The sequence below is a fragment of the Octodon degus genome, unplaced genomic scaffold, assembly GCF_000260255.1.
Source record: "Octodon degus isolate 3935 unplaced genomic scaffold, OctDeg1.0 scaffold00126, whole genome shotgun sequence".
NCBI lineage: Eukaryota > Metazoa > Chordata > Mammalia > Rodentia > Octodontidae > Octodon > Octodon degus.
The window spans coordinates 6,920,583-6,932,961 of NW_004524702.1; the positions used below are offsets into that span (position 1 = coordinate 6,920,583).

Genomic DNA, 12,379 nt, shown 5'->3' on the forward strand with positions numbered 1-12,379 from the left:
TATATGTAATTCAGGCTAGACTGGAACTTACTAAGTAGCCCGGGTTAGCCTTGAACTCACAGATCTTTCTGCTTCAGCCTTCTAAGTGGGAGCACTACAGGTTTGTAATGGCAGTTTGCATAAAGAATCTCAGATTGAACTTTTTAAAGTCTCTTGACACTAGGAAGCCATACCAAAACTTTCTACCAGGCTTCATTTGCTGGCCCCATAAGTTTAGATAAAATACCCTGAGAGCCTTTGTTCTTCAGCAAATGACTTTCCTTACTCATTTCTAAATCTGGGACTCCCATCAATGAGAGCCTGTCTTCCTAGCCGAGCACTACAAGCACTGACTCCATAAAATTAATTTTCATTCCTTAATAGTACCTGGCAGTGTTTGATTACATTAACGCCATTCTTCATGGTGACATTGCAGGCGAGGCCTTGGCTGTACAAACAAGCTTCCAAAGACATCCTGGGAGAAAGGAGGACAGACTCTCCTTGAACCTGTGCCAGTAACAACATTGTCATGAAAATAAGACTGTTCACTAAGAGTTCTTGAATCCCGGAAGTATCAGGCAGGGATTATAAGATATCATTTACTAACATAGCATTTCAGTTTGAAAAGCAGCCTTTGATAAATTGTTATGAGTTATGGATAGCTTAGGAGGAAGGAGAACGTCTTCCTCTTCCATTTGAAAATTAAAACATTACACCAACCATGCTCTAAGCAAAAACTTCCATAATCTCCCATGCATGCATTCAGTCCTATCAACTGGGCTTCAGGTCAGCAGATTTTGTTTTACTGAATTCCTGTGGCAATTTAGCTCACCGGCTTCTTGACTCCAATGACTTGTGTGGTCTCAGAGTTGTTTAAGCGAGGCCATCAGGAACCTGTATCTCGAAGTTCTTTTCCACAGGAGTCTGGAGCAGTCCTCCATTGGTGACAAAGCACTCTGACCTGTAGCTGTTGAACTTGCAAGGAGGCTTCAGAGCAATCCCTACCCCACATACACATATATACGATAAAAGGCTAAGACGGCTGTGGTTTGCTTACAGCTTATTGGTGATTATCAAAAAGGAAAGATCTAACAAGAGTTCAGTACAAGTATCGTAATGACAAGAATTGTAGCTGACAAGACATTTCATTGCCTTGGCAGCCTGCAAACCAAAACCAAGAAACCCAGAAGTCCTCACTGATGGATTTCACCAAACGTGTAAAGAAGCACCAACATCAATCCTTCATAAATACTTCAAGAATACTTCCCAAGGCCGGCAAGATAGCTCAGCCAGCTAAAAAGCCCACTTAGGCAAGCTTAGGCAAGCGCAGGGACCACGGTTCAGCGCCTGGCACCACATACCGCACCAGCCCCAACCCCAGGGCAGTCAGAGCTGGCCAAAATAAATAAATAAAATAATAAAAATTAAACCAGATGAAAGTAGCACTGCAAGCCAAGATCTCTCGTGAGCAGAAGTGTAAAATCCTTTGTAACATGTTAGCAAGTCATTTGGAGCCATGGATACAGGAATTATAAACCAAGTGGGATTGATCATGATGCTTCCCTTTGTACTGAGCTCGTCTCACAGCATTGAGGAATGAAGCTGCGAATGAAAAAGAAGAAATTAGGAGGGTTTTATTGGAAAGAAGAAGAAAAGGAACAGCTCCTGGAGAAGCCAGGGATATAGCTCAGGCACAGAGCACCTGCCTAGCAAGTGCAAAGTCCTGAATTCGATTCCTGTTCCTGGGTGTCCTGCATGGGTGACTGCTGGGGCTCTTTGTCAGGGGTATTTTATCCCAGAAAATCACAAGATGGGTAGCTACTATGGGTCAAACTATAATCAATTCACAGGGTCACCGGTATGGAGGATGAGCTGATATTGGTACAATAGAGAAGTGAGGTGCTAGCAAGTGTGTATCAGCAAACATGGTTAACCTCAGCTCATCTATAACTTCTCATGGAGAATGAATAAAAGCAGGGTTGGGGAGATAGCTCGGCAGTTTAAGCACCTGCCTAGTGAGTGCAAGGACATGAGTTTGATCCCTAGTACCACATGCCGTGCCAGCCCAGAACTCTGGACATGCTGGGCCGGCCCCAAAACCGGGTGTGGTGGCACACGCCTGTAATGGCAGCACTGGGGAGGCAGAGACAGGAGGATCACTACTGCATAGCAAGTCTCAACTGCATAGCAAGACACTGTAACAAATTAATTACTTAATTAAGTTTTTAAAAATATCAAAAGCCTTCCTGGAAAGGGATGGATGGGAGTATGGGTTAGGATGTCCTGGTCGCCCGCATATGCGTCCAAGGCCTATCTGGGCTCGCTGGACCAGGCATGCTGATTACAGTATAATCTCCAGCTGCTGTGTATCTCTAGGGAGGCTCTCAGGCCAGGCATTGGCCTCCATCTTGAGGCCAGGCCATCTTCAGATTTCACCTCCTGTCAGGGTTTTGAAGTCTCGTCTTGTGCACTCACTTCCTGGATGACCCAGTACCTCTCTGAAAGCCTATTAATTTCTATCTATGGGGCCGGGGAGATGGCTCAGTAGGATAAGTGCTTGGCTGGCAAACGCAAGGATCTGAGTTCAATCCCCGGTTCCGCCAAAAAGAGAAAAAAAAAAAAAATTCTATCTAAGTTATCTGTCTATAATGCTTAAAAATAAAAGCCTAGTTTTTTAGCATCCAAAAATCTATTAATGTAGGGGGCCGGGGAGATGGCTCAGTGGAATAAGCACTTCCCTGGCAAGCGCAATGGCCTGAGTTCAATCCCCAGTTCTGCAAAAAAAAAAAAAAAAAAATCTATTAATGTAATATACAACATTCATAGCAAAAGACGAAAACCTCACAGTAGTGTCAGTAGATGCAGAAAAAGTGTTTGACCAACCCAATCCCCATTCATGAAGTTAAAAAGACAATTTCATTTACAATAGCATCAAAAACAATAAACCAGTCATAGTGGCACATACCCTGTAAGGGCTGGCGTCTAGCATAACACCCTATTCACTTTTAGAAGTAGAAGAGACTGAGGCAGAATTCAATTTAGTGTAACCCCTGCCTGAAGTATTTACATAGAAGCAGCCTCGCCTAAATCACCCCTTTCCTCACTCCTTCCCCTGCCCTGTCAGAGCTTCACAAACATATAGGAGACAAGGAGGGACAGGACGCATTTAGGGCAATAAGAGACAGACTATTTGCCCATGCTTAACTATAAATCCCTCTGCCAAGACCTTGCACCTATAGGATACAGAGGGCACCACATTCCTGCCTGGTTGCCATAGCAACGAAGAAACTCTAAAAACAGGTAGGGAACAAAGAACTGGGCCTTTTGTGTCTTCCCAGATGGGAAGCACATAGGTTGCCGGCTAGTAATAAAAAGTTCTGCAATTCCTTTTAATTTGGTCTCCCGTGGGCAATAGATTCAATCCCGGCCATTACAATCTGTAATCCCAGCATTCTGGGAGGTTAAAGCATGAGAATTGGAAGTTTAAGCCAGAGTGGATAATTTATTAATTTAGAGAGTGGAAAACGTATACAGTGAACCGAGGTACCACTATTACACTGACACCTCAGAATGTTGAAAGAAATTACAGACTATCTACATAAATGGGAAAATACCCCATGGTCATGGATGGTATGACTTACTAGTATGAAAATTCTTAAAACTCACCAATAGACTCAATACAATCGTTATCCCATTCTCAACTGCCTTTTTATGGAACTCGACAAGTTGACCTTAAAATTCATAGGAAATGCAAGGGACAGAATATGCCAGACACTTTACTTATGTGTTGACAGAAATATTGGTTTCACTATCCAAGCATATAATATACTATTCATATTATAAATAACAAAACATATCTTCTGCATCTACTGACATGATTGTGAAGTTTTTATCTTTTACTATGAATGTTGTATACAAAATGTTTATATTATTATACAAATACTGCATACATAGTTGTTATACAGTACTGTTTAGGGAAGATGGAGGAAGAGGAGAAAGGAAGTCAGTGTGTGTTCTCAGTGTAGATACAATTCTTTCTTCTTGAAATATTTGGTTGATGGGATGAGCCCACAGATACAGAGGACTGATTAAAAAAACAGGCGTTTTCCCTCTGGATGGTACGAGGAAACCTGCAGAAAGATCTTAGAGGAGGAGCAAGCTTAGGCCAAGTTCATAGTCCCTGCCTGAAATTTCCAACAAGAGGAGGAGCTGAGAAAGGTTGCAAGAGCTGGGAAACCTCTCACTGGCGCACAAGCACAATCCTGGGTCACAACAGGATTTCCCTCAAAACTGAGCCAGAGTGCTTTCTCCCCAGGTGACAGAGATTGCCCCAGTTTGGGGACAACCTGCCTGACTATTCTCTCCAACTTGAAGAGGGATTTTTCTGTGCAGATAATCAGAAACTTTCCCATTCAGGCCAGTGCATATTCACATGGCAGGATAAATGTTCATCTGCGATGGGGCTCCATCCGACGACCCATCCTCAGGCAGAAAGCCCAAGGCACTGCATCCATACAAACTTAACCTAGGCAAGACTCAAGGTCTCTTATAATTCCACAGCTTGTCCCATGCAATTCATCCACAGCAATATACAAAATAAACATGACTGGCTAATATCAGTCTGTAATTCTCCAGGATTCCCTGGGCAATCTCAGAAAGACAGCTAAAGGAGCAAAAAGATATCCAAAAATGGGCCGGTAAGATAGCTCAGCGGACTAAAGCACCTGCCTAGACAAGCTTAGGCAAGGGACCACAGTTCCATCCCCAGCCATGCCACATCAGCCCCGCCCCCAAGGCAAGCTGAGCTGGCCACAGAGTCCAGGCATAGTGGCTTATACATGTTATCCCAATGCTGGAGAGGCTGAAAACAGGAGGATCACTACAAGTCCGAGCTGCATAGTGAGACCCTGTATTAAATTCATAAATGGAAGAAATTATATACTTTTAGGATTTTGTTTTATGAGAGCAGAGTCACAAAGCATCAGGAGAGGCTCACAGGGAAATTTCCTGTGGTTGTGGCAGTATTTCCACAGTATGTACATCTATGAAAACTTCACAACTGTGGTGTTAATGAGGGTGAATTTAGGGCTGGCCAAATAGCTCAGCAGATTAAAGCACCTGCAAGTAGGTGCAGGGGCCAGGGGTTCGATCCCCAGGCCTGCTGTGCTGGCCCCGCCCCTAGGGCTCACTGAGAGGGCAATTGAGACTGGGTGTGGTGGCGCACTCCTGTAATCCCAGCTCTTGGGAGGCTGTAAATAGGTGGATCACTACAAGTCAATCTAGTAGTGAGACCCTGAACATCCTGTAGATCCTTCCCTAAAATACTAAATAAATAAATAAATAAATAAATGAGGGTGAACTTTACCATACAGAAAGTATACCTTCATTTGTAAAAATCAGAAAAGAACTTGTCAGATCTGCACTTAGCACTTAACAGTTGGCTCTATGGGAAACTACTACATCTGGCTGCTAGTGTCCAAGTGACAGGAAATAAGCATAGACGGTGTTATGGCTTATATCTAGTGTCACAACCCGTAAGCCTACCCATGATCCTGGGGAAAAACAGTGATGTGATGAGGAATATATGGACAAGAGACAAAAACTGAGGCCAGGTGGAGGTCCTTTCTCCTGATGGGCAGAGAAGAACTGCGCAACAACAGTAGGGGTATTTGGTTTTTTTGGGTTTTTTTTAATTTTTTTTTATTTATTTGTGTGTGTGTGTGTGTGTGTGTGTGTGTGTGTGGCCAGCTCAGCCCACCAGGGGGCGGGGCTGGTTGGCATGTGGGGCTGGGGGATTGAACCGCGGTCCTTGTGCTTTGCTAAGCTTGTTCTAAGTAGGTGCTTTAGACCACTGAGCCATCTCACCAGCCCCAACAGTAGGAGTATTTGTATTTTTGACAAGGTTAGTATCATGAGACACAGGGTTGCCTAGCAACTAATGACTGGAATTGTCTCAGGCAAGATTTTTTTTTCAGGAACAAGATAACTTGATTACTTTAGGCACTTTGGCCTTGCCTTGCCCACACACATGACCAATTCTAGCTTCAGCCACTGCCTATAATCCAGATGTTCCCCCAAAGTCTCATGTGATCTGAGATGGACTTTTGAGAGGTGACTGAATCATGGGGCTATGCTACTGATTAGAGGATTTGTTCACTGAGGAGTTTATAACTAGAAGTGATGCTGGGATCTGAGGCCTGGCCTGAGAAGGTGGACCACTAGGAGCATGGCCTGGAAGCATCCGTCTCTCTCTCTCCTCCCTTAATCAATCTCTCTCTATTTTTCCTTCCACTCCTTCTGTTGCTCTCCCTCTCCCCCTCCTTCCCTCCCTCTCATTCATGTCTGCCATGCCATGAGCTATTTCTCCCCTGCCATCCCACCCCACCTTAGAGCCAGCCAACTCTGGACTGAGATCTCTACAAACTGTGAGCCAACATCAACCTCTCTTCCCTTAGGTTATGGCTATCAGGCAGTGTGTCCCAGCAACAAGAAGGTCACTAAGACAGAAGATGACACAACTGTAAAGACTCTCAGATCTTTCTTTCTTTCTTTCCTTCTTTCTTTCTTTTTGTTACAGGGTCTACAGAGTCTCACTATGTAAATCGAACTCATAGTCATTCTGTTTCAGCCTCCCAAGCACTGGGATTACAGGCGTGTGCCACCAGGCCCAGTCTCAGTCACCCGTCTCAGCATGCCCTGGGGTCAGGGCTGGCATGGTACCCCAGGGATCAAACCCGACAGACCTGTCCCAGAGTGACTCAGCACAAAAAGTGTATATAAAGGAGCTGAGGAAGACTTCTCCACTGCTTGCCCCGCCCCTCTTCCTTGGAGAAGTCCTGGTCTTCAGAGAAGCTCAGATCTTCACGATGGAGCGCCGGTCTTCTCAGTCAGTGTAGAAGGAAGAGAGAGGCTTGATGGATCCCGCAGCTGCTGCTCCTCCTCTGCTCTTTGTTGTTTTTTGCAGCCATGAACTGCTGCTGTTTGCCTTGGAGCCAGCAGAGTATAGACTGAAGCCGCCACAAACTGTGAGCTAAATAAACCTTTCCTTCCTTAATTTTGAGTGTCAGGTATTTGTTTCAGCAACACATGAAAAGTAACCAAGACAAACAACAATGACAAAAACAAGTAGCCAGCAAAATTATATTTATTTTTTTTTCAAAATTATATTTATAAAAGCAACATTGATAAAGTTCTCCACTGGTATATATACCAGATGTTATAATCAGTTCAAAAAAAAAAAAAGACCTCAAATTTATATGCAGTGAAAGAATGTTGAAATTAATTGCAAATGGAGACAAAATTGATTTTTCCACAGAGGAAAAGGAAGTCAACAAAATCTCTACCAGACCAGAAAGAACTCACACATCTATCCATTAGCTGCAACTTTGAAAAGAGTTGAAAAATTCTGGGGTGCGTTACTCACCTTGACTCTTAGCTTGTTGAGGACGGTGACCATGGCCTGGCGTCTGCTCCTGCAGCTTCTGCCCCCTGACCCGAAGCCACCATGCATGAGTGCATCTCCATCCATGGTGGCCAGGCTGGTGTCCAGAGTGGCAACACCTGCTGGGAACTCTACTGCCTGGAACATGACATCCAGCCCGATGGCCAGATGCCAAGTGACAAAACCATTGGGGGCGGAGATGACTCCTTCAACACCTTCTTCAACAAGACTGGTGCTGGCAAACATGTGCCTAGGGCAGTGTTTGTAGACCTGGAGCCCACAGTCATTGATGAAGTACATACTGGTACTTACCACCAGCTCTTCCACCCTGAGCAACTCATCACAGGCAAGGAAAATGCTGCCAACTATGCCCGTGGGCACTACACCATTGGCAAGGAGATCATTGACCTCGTCTTGGACCAAATTCGGAAATTGGCTGACCAGTGCACAGGTCTGTAGGGCTTCTTGGTTTCCCACAGCTTTGGCAGGGGCAGGCTCTGGCTTCACCTCCCTGCTGATGGAATGTCTCTCCATTGACTATGGCAAGAAGTCCAAGCTCGAATTCTCCCTTTACCCAGCCCCCCAGGTCTCCACAGCTGTAGTAGAGCCCTACAACTCCATCCTCACCACCCACACCACCCTGGAGCACTCTGATTGTGCCTTCATGGTAGACAGTGAGGCCATCTATGATATTTGTCGTAGAAACCTCGATATTGGGCGCCCCACCTACACTAACCTGAACCACCTTATTAGCCAGATTGTGTCTTCCATCACTGCTTCCCTCAGATTTGATGGAGCCCTGAATGTGGATCTGACAGAATTCCAGACCAACCTGGTGCTCTATCCCCGTATCCACTTCCCTCTGGCCACATGTGCCCCTGTCATCTCTGCTGAGAAAGCCTACCATGAACAGCTTTCTGTAGCAGAGATCACCAATGCCTGCTTTGAGCCAGCCAACCAGATGATGAAATGTGACCCTCGCCACAGTAAATACATGGCTTGCTGCCTATTGTACCATGGTGATGTTGTCCCCAAAGATGTCAATGCTGCCATTGCCACCATCGAGACCAAGCGCAGCATCCAGTTTGTGGACTGGTGTCACACTCGCTTCAAGGTGGGCATTAATTACCAGCCTCCCACTGTGGTGCCTGGTGGAGACCTGGCTAAGGTACAGCGGGCTGTGTGCATGCTGAGCAACACCACAGCTATCGCTGAGGCCTGGGCTCGCCTGGACCACAAGTTTGATCTGATGTACACCAAGTGTGCCTTTGTTCACTGGTACATGGGTGAGGGGATGGAGGAAGGGGAGTTTTCTGAGGCCCTGGAGGACATGGCTGCCCTCAAGAAGGATTATGAGGAGGTTGGTGTGGATTCTGTGGAAGGAGAGGGTGAGGAGGAAGGAGGGAAATATTAGTTAATGCATTCCCTTCAGCCCTGCACCATGTCACGCCCTCAGAATTTGAGCTTCAGTGTAGCTAACAATTGCTAAACTTTTCTGGTGGCATTACCTTGATCATGTCTGATCTTCTGTGATCATGTCTTTTCCATGTGTAAGTCTGGTTTTTCCATGTCTCAGAGTAAATGCTTTAAGAAAGTTTTTTTTAAAAAAACAACAAAACCCAAAACAACAACAACAACAACAAAACCCTCTGAAACAGTGATCAGGGTTAGAACTAGACAGCCCCGCCAGGTGTACTATGAATGATGCATAGGTTGTCATGGAAACAGCACTTTTTCTACTGCCAATATTTATTCATTTTTTATTTTGTTCCTTTCCCTATACTAAATACTTCACAAGTTTTTCTCATTTAATGATCACAGTAACTTGGAGTGATACATACAATTATTAAACACACTTGGCAAATGAGGGAACTGAGACTTTAGACAGTTTAAGAAAAAATATATCAGGGAGATCATTGCATCTTTGTAAATGCTAATTAATTATATATCACTTAGACTAAGAACTATTCTTAAGAATTAGTTTTAATTTCTAGTTGACACAAGGCTCGTCCGTACTGCTGCAGTGTAGCACGACATCTCATTAGGTGTCCACAGCGTGTAATGATCAGATAGGGGTACTTGGCACGTCTGCCACAGACATTTCTCATTTCTCGGTGTTGAGGACATTCAAAATCCTCCATACTGGCTATTTCCACATATTAAATCAATTGTTGTCAATCACAGACCTCTTCTTGGGCTATAGAACACTACAGGGCTTCCGATCCAATTCCACCCTGACACATTAACCACCCTCCTCTTCATCTACCCCTCTATACTATTAAGAAGTACTTAAGGACTACTATGAGGACAACAATATGCAATGTATTAATTATTGTAGCTGTCCTACTAACCTGTTTTGAAACTGTCTCATTGCTATTTCTTTCTCAATAAAATTAATAAAATAAAAAAAAGGACTTGGGGCCAGGGAGTTGGCTCAATAGAATAAGCACTTGCTTGGCAAGCATAAGGGTCTAAGTTCAATCCCAAATTCCACAAAAAAAAAAAAAAAAAAGAAGTGCTTAAAGGGCTGGTAAGATAGCTCAGTGAACTAAAGCGGCCTGCTTAGCAAGTGCAGAGACAGTGGTTGGATCCCTGGGACCACATGCTGTACCAGCCCCATCCCCAGGTCAGGCTGAACAGGCTAGGGTCTGGGCATGGTGGCACACACCTATAATCCCAGCACTGGGGAGGCTGAAAAAGAGGAGGATCCCTATGAGTCCAAGCTGCATAGTTTTTTGGTTTTTGGTTTTTGGTTTTTTGTATTTTAGGGAAGGGTCTATAGGGTGTTCAGGGTCACACTACTAGATCAGACTCTAGTGATCCACCTTTTTATAGCCTCCCGAGAGCTGGGATTACAGGTGCACACCACCACGCCCAGTCTCAATTGCCATCTCAGCACACCTGGGGGCAGGACTGGCACAGCAGGCCCAGGGATTGAACCCCCAGCTTCTGAACCTGCTTGTAGGCACTTTAATCCGCTGAACTATTTGGCTGGCCCACCAAGCTGCATAGTGAGACCCTGTAACAACCAAATACATTTTTTAAAAAAAGCATTTAAAAAATCTTTGAGGGGGGCCGGGGAGATGGCTCAGTGGAATAAGTGCTTCCCTGGCAAGCGCAAGGGCCTGAGTTCAATCCCCGGTTCTGGAAAAAAAAAAAAAAATCTTTGAGGTATTTTAAATGTTGTAAAATTCACCTATTTCAAGTGCACAATCCAGTGATTTTTAGTAACTTCACTGAATGTTGCAATGATTACATATATCAGCTTGGGAATATCTCCTTTCCCTTAATGAGACTCCTCATGCCCATTTATAATTTATCCATGTCCCACACGCAGGCGCAGACAACCACTTTTCTATGTTCTGTGGCTCTGGATTTTCCAGACATTCCATCTGCACGGAAGGAGACAATATGTAGTCTCCTGTTTATTGTAACATGACGATTTAAAGGCTCCCAGGTGATGTCGCACGCATCAGTAGGCTCGTTCTTGTTAAGGCTGGAGAGCGTTCCATCGTACATGTGTGTCACAGTTGGGCTACGCGCTTGCCATTTGATGGGTACTGTTTCCAGATGCAGATTATTATGAACTAAACAGGACAGGACTGCTTGACAAGACCGTGGGCATCGTGAGCCCCAGCTGCCAGAACTGTGCTAGAGGAACCCCAGGCCCAGAAGAACCTGGGATTAGACAAACACGTCTAGAGCAGTATGTGAAGCATTGTAACCAGCGCCCGGAGCCAGGACCACGCCTCCCCCAGTGTTAGCTTACAAGAAGCCAGGTGCGTTCCGGTTTCAATGAAGTCATTTTTGCCCTTTTTCGGATACACCCCACTGCCTTTCTCTCTGGCGCCTGTATCCCTCAGTTGCGGTCTTGCCTCTTCCTGGGCTCAGGCTTCTCCCAAAAGTCCCCTAACAGATGACACAATGCAGTTCGCCCTCTGCTTGCCTCTTTTTCCTTAGTCTCACAGCACTGTGAGGTTCAACCCCGCACACCAGGACTGCATTGTTCCAGAACATGAATAATGTCGCTGTGAACACACATGTGTGGGCCAGGGATGTAGCTCAGTGGCACAGAGCCTGCTTGGCAAATGCAAGGTCCTGAGTTCGATTCCCGGTACACACACACACACACACAAAAAAAAAAAAAAAATAGTGAACATATGTGTGCAAATCTTTCTGCACATACGTGTTTTCTTCTCTGTTGAGCAGATACCTAGGAATCACATTTCTGGATTGTCTGGTATTTTTACATTAGTTCTTTGAAGAATTTCCAAGATGCATTACAAAGTGTCTATCATTTTTACTTTCCCAGTAGCAGTATATGACACTTGCAATTTCTCCATATCCTCACGCATGCTGGTTGTTGTCTGTTTTATTTATTATAGCCATTCTGTAGGAATAAAAAGGTAGCTTACTGTGGCTTCCATTTGTATTTCCCTAATGACTGACAATGCTGGGTATCTTTTCATGCGTGTACCAATCAGGGTCCTCAAAAGGATGTGATCTTTCAGGGCCCGCGAGGTAGCAGACTAAGCACCTGCTTAGACAAGCACAGGAACCAAGGTTCGATCCCTGGTCCCACATGCCTCGCCAGCCCTCCCCTGGGTGTGCTGAGCCAGCCACGGAGACTGGGAGACTGGTCGTGGTGGCGCACACCTGTTGTAATCCCAGCACTGGGGAGACTGAAAACAGGGGGATCACTACGAGTCCCAGCTATGTAGTGAGATCCTGTACCAAATACATAAATAAAAAAAGATGAGTTTCTTAAAATCACTTTCATGCTCTGGGCACTTGAGATTTTAATATCGTGTGTGCACGTGCATGTATGCATGTGTGTATGTATTTTACTGGGAATTGAACTGAGGGCCTTTGCACTGAGCTACATCCCAGGCCTTTTGTATTCTTTATTTTGAGATAAGGTCTCGCTAAGTTGCCCAGCATAAGTTCAAACTTGCAGTT

General features: G+C 44.9%; 1 pseudogene; it reads left to right on the forward strand.

The window, feature by feature from the left end:
- Nucleotides 1-7,483: 7,483 nt before the first annotated feature.
- LOC101582634 lies at nt 7,484-8,834 on the forward strand (annotated as a pseudogene).
- The last annotated feature ends 3,545 nt before the right edge of the window (nt 8,835-12,379 follow it).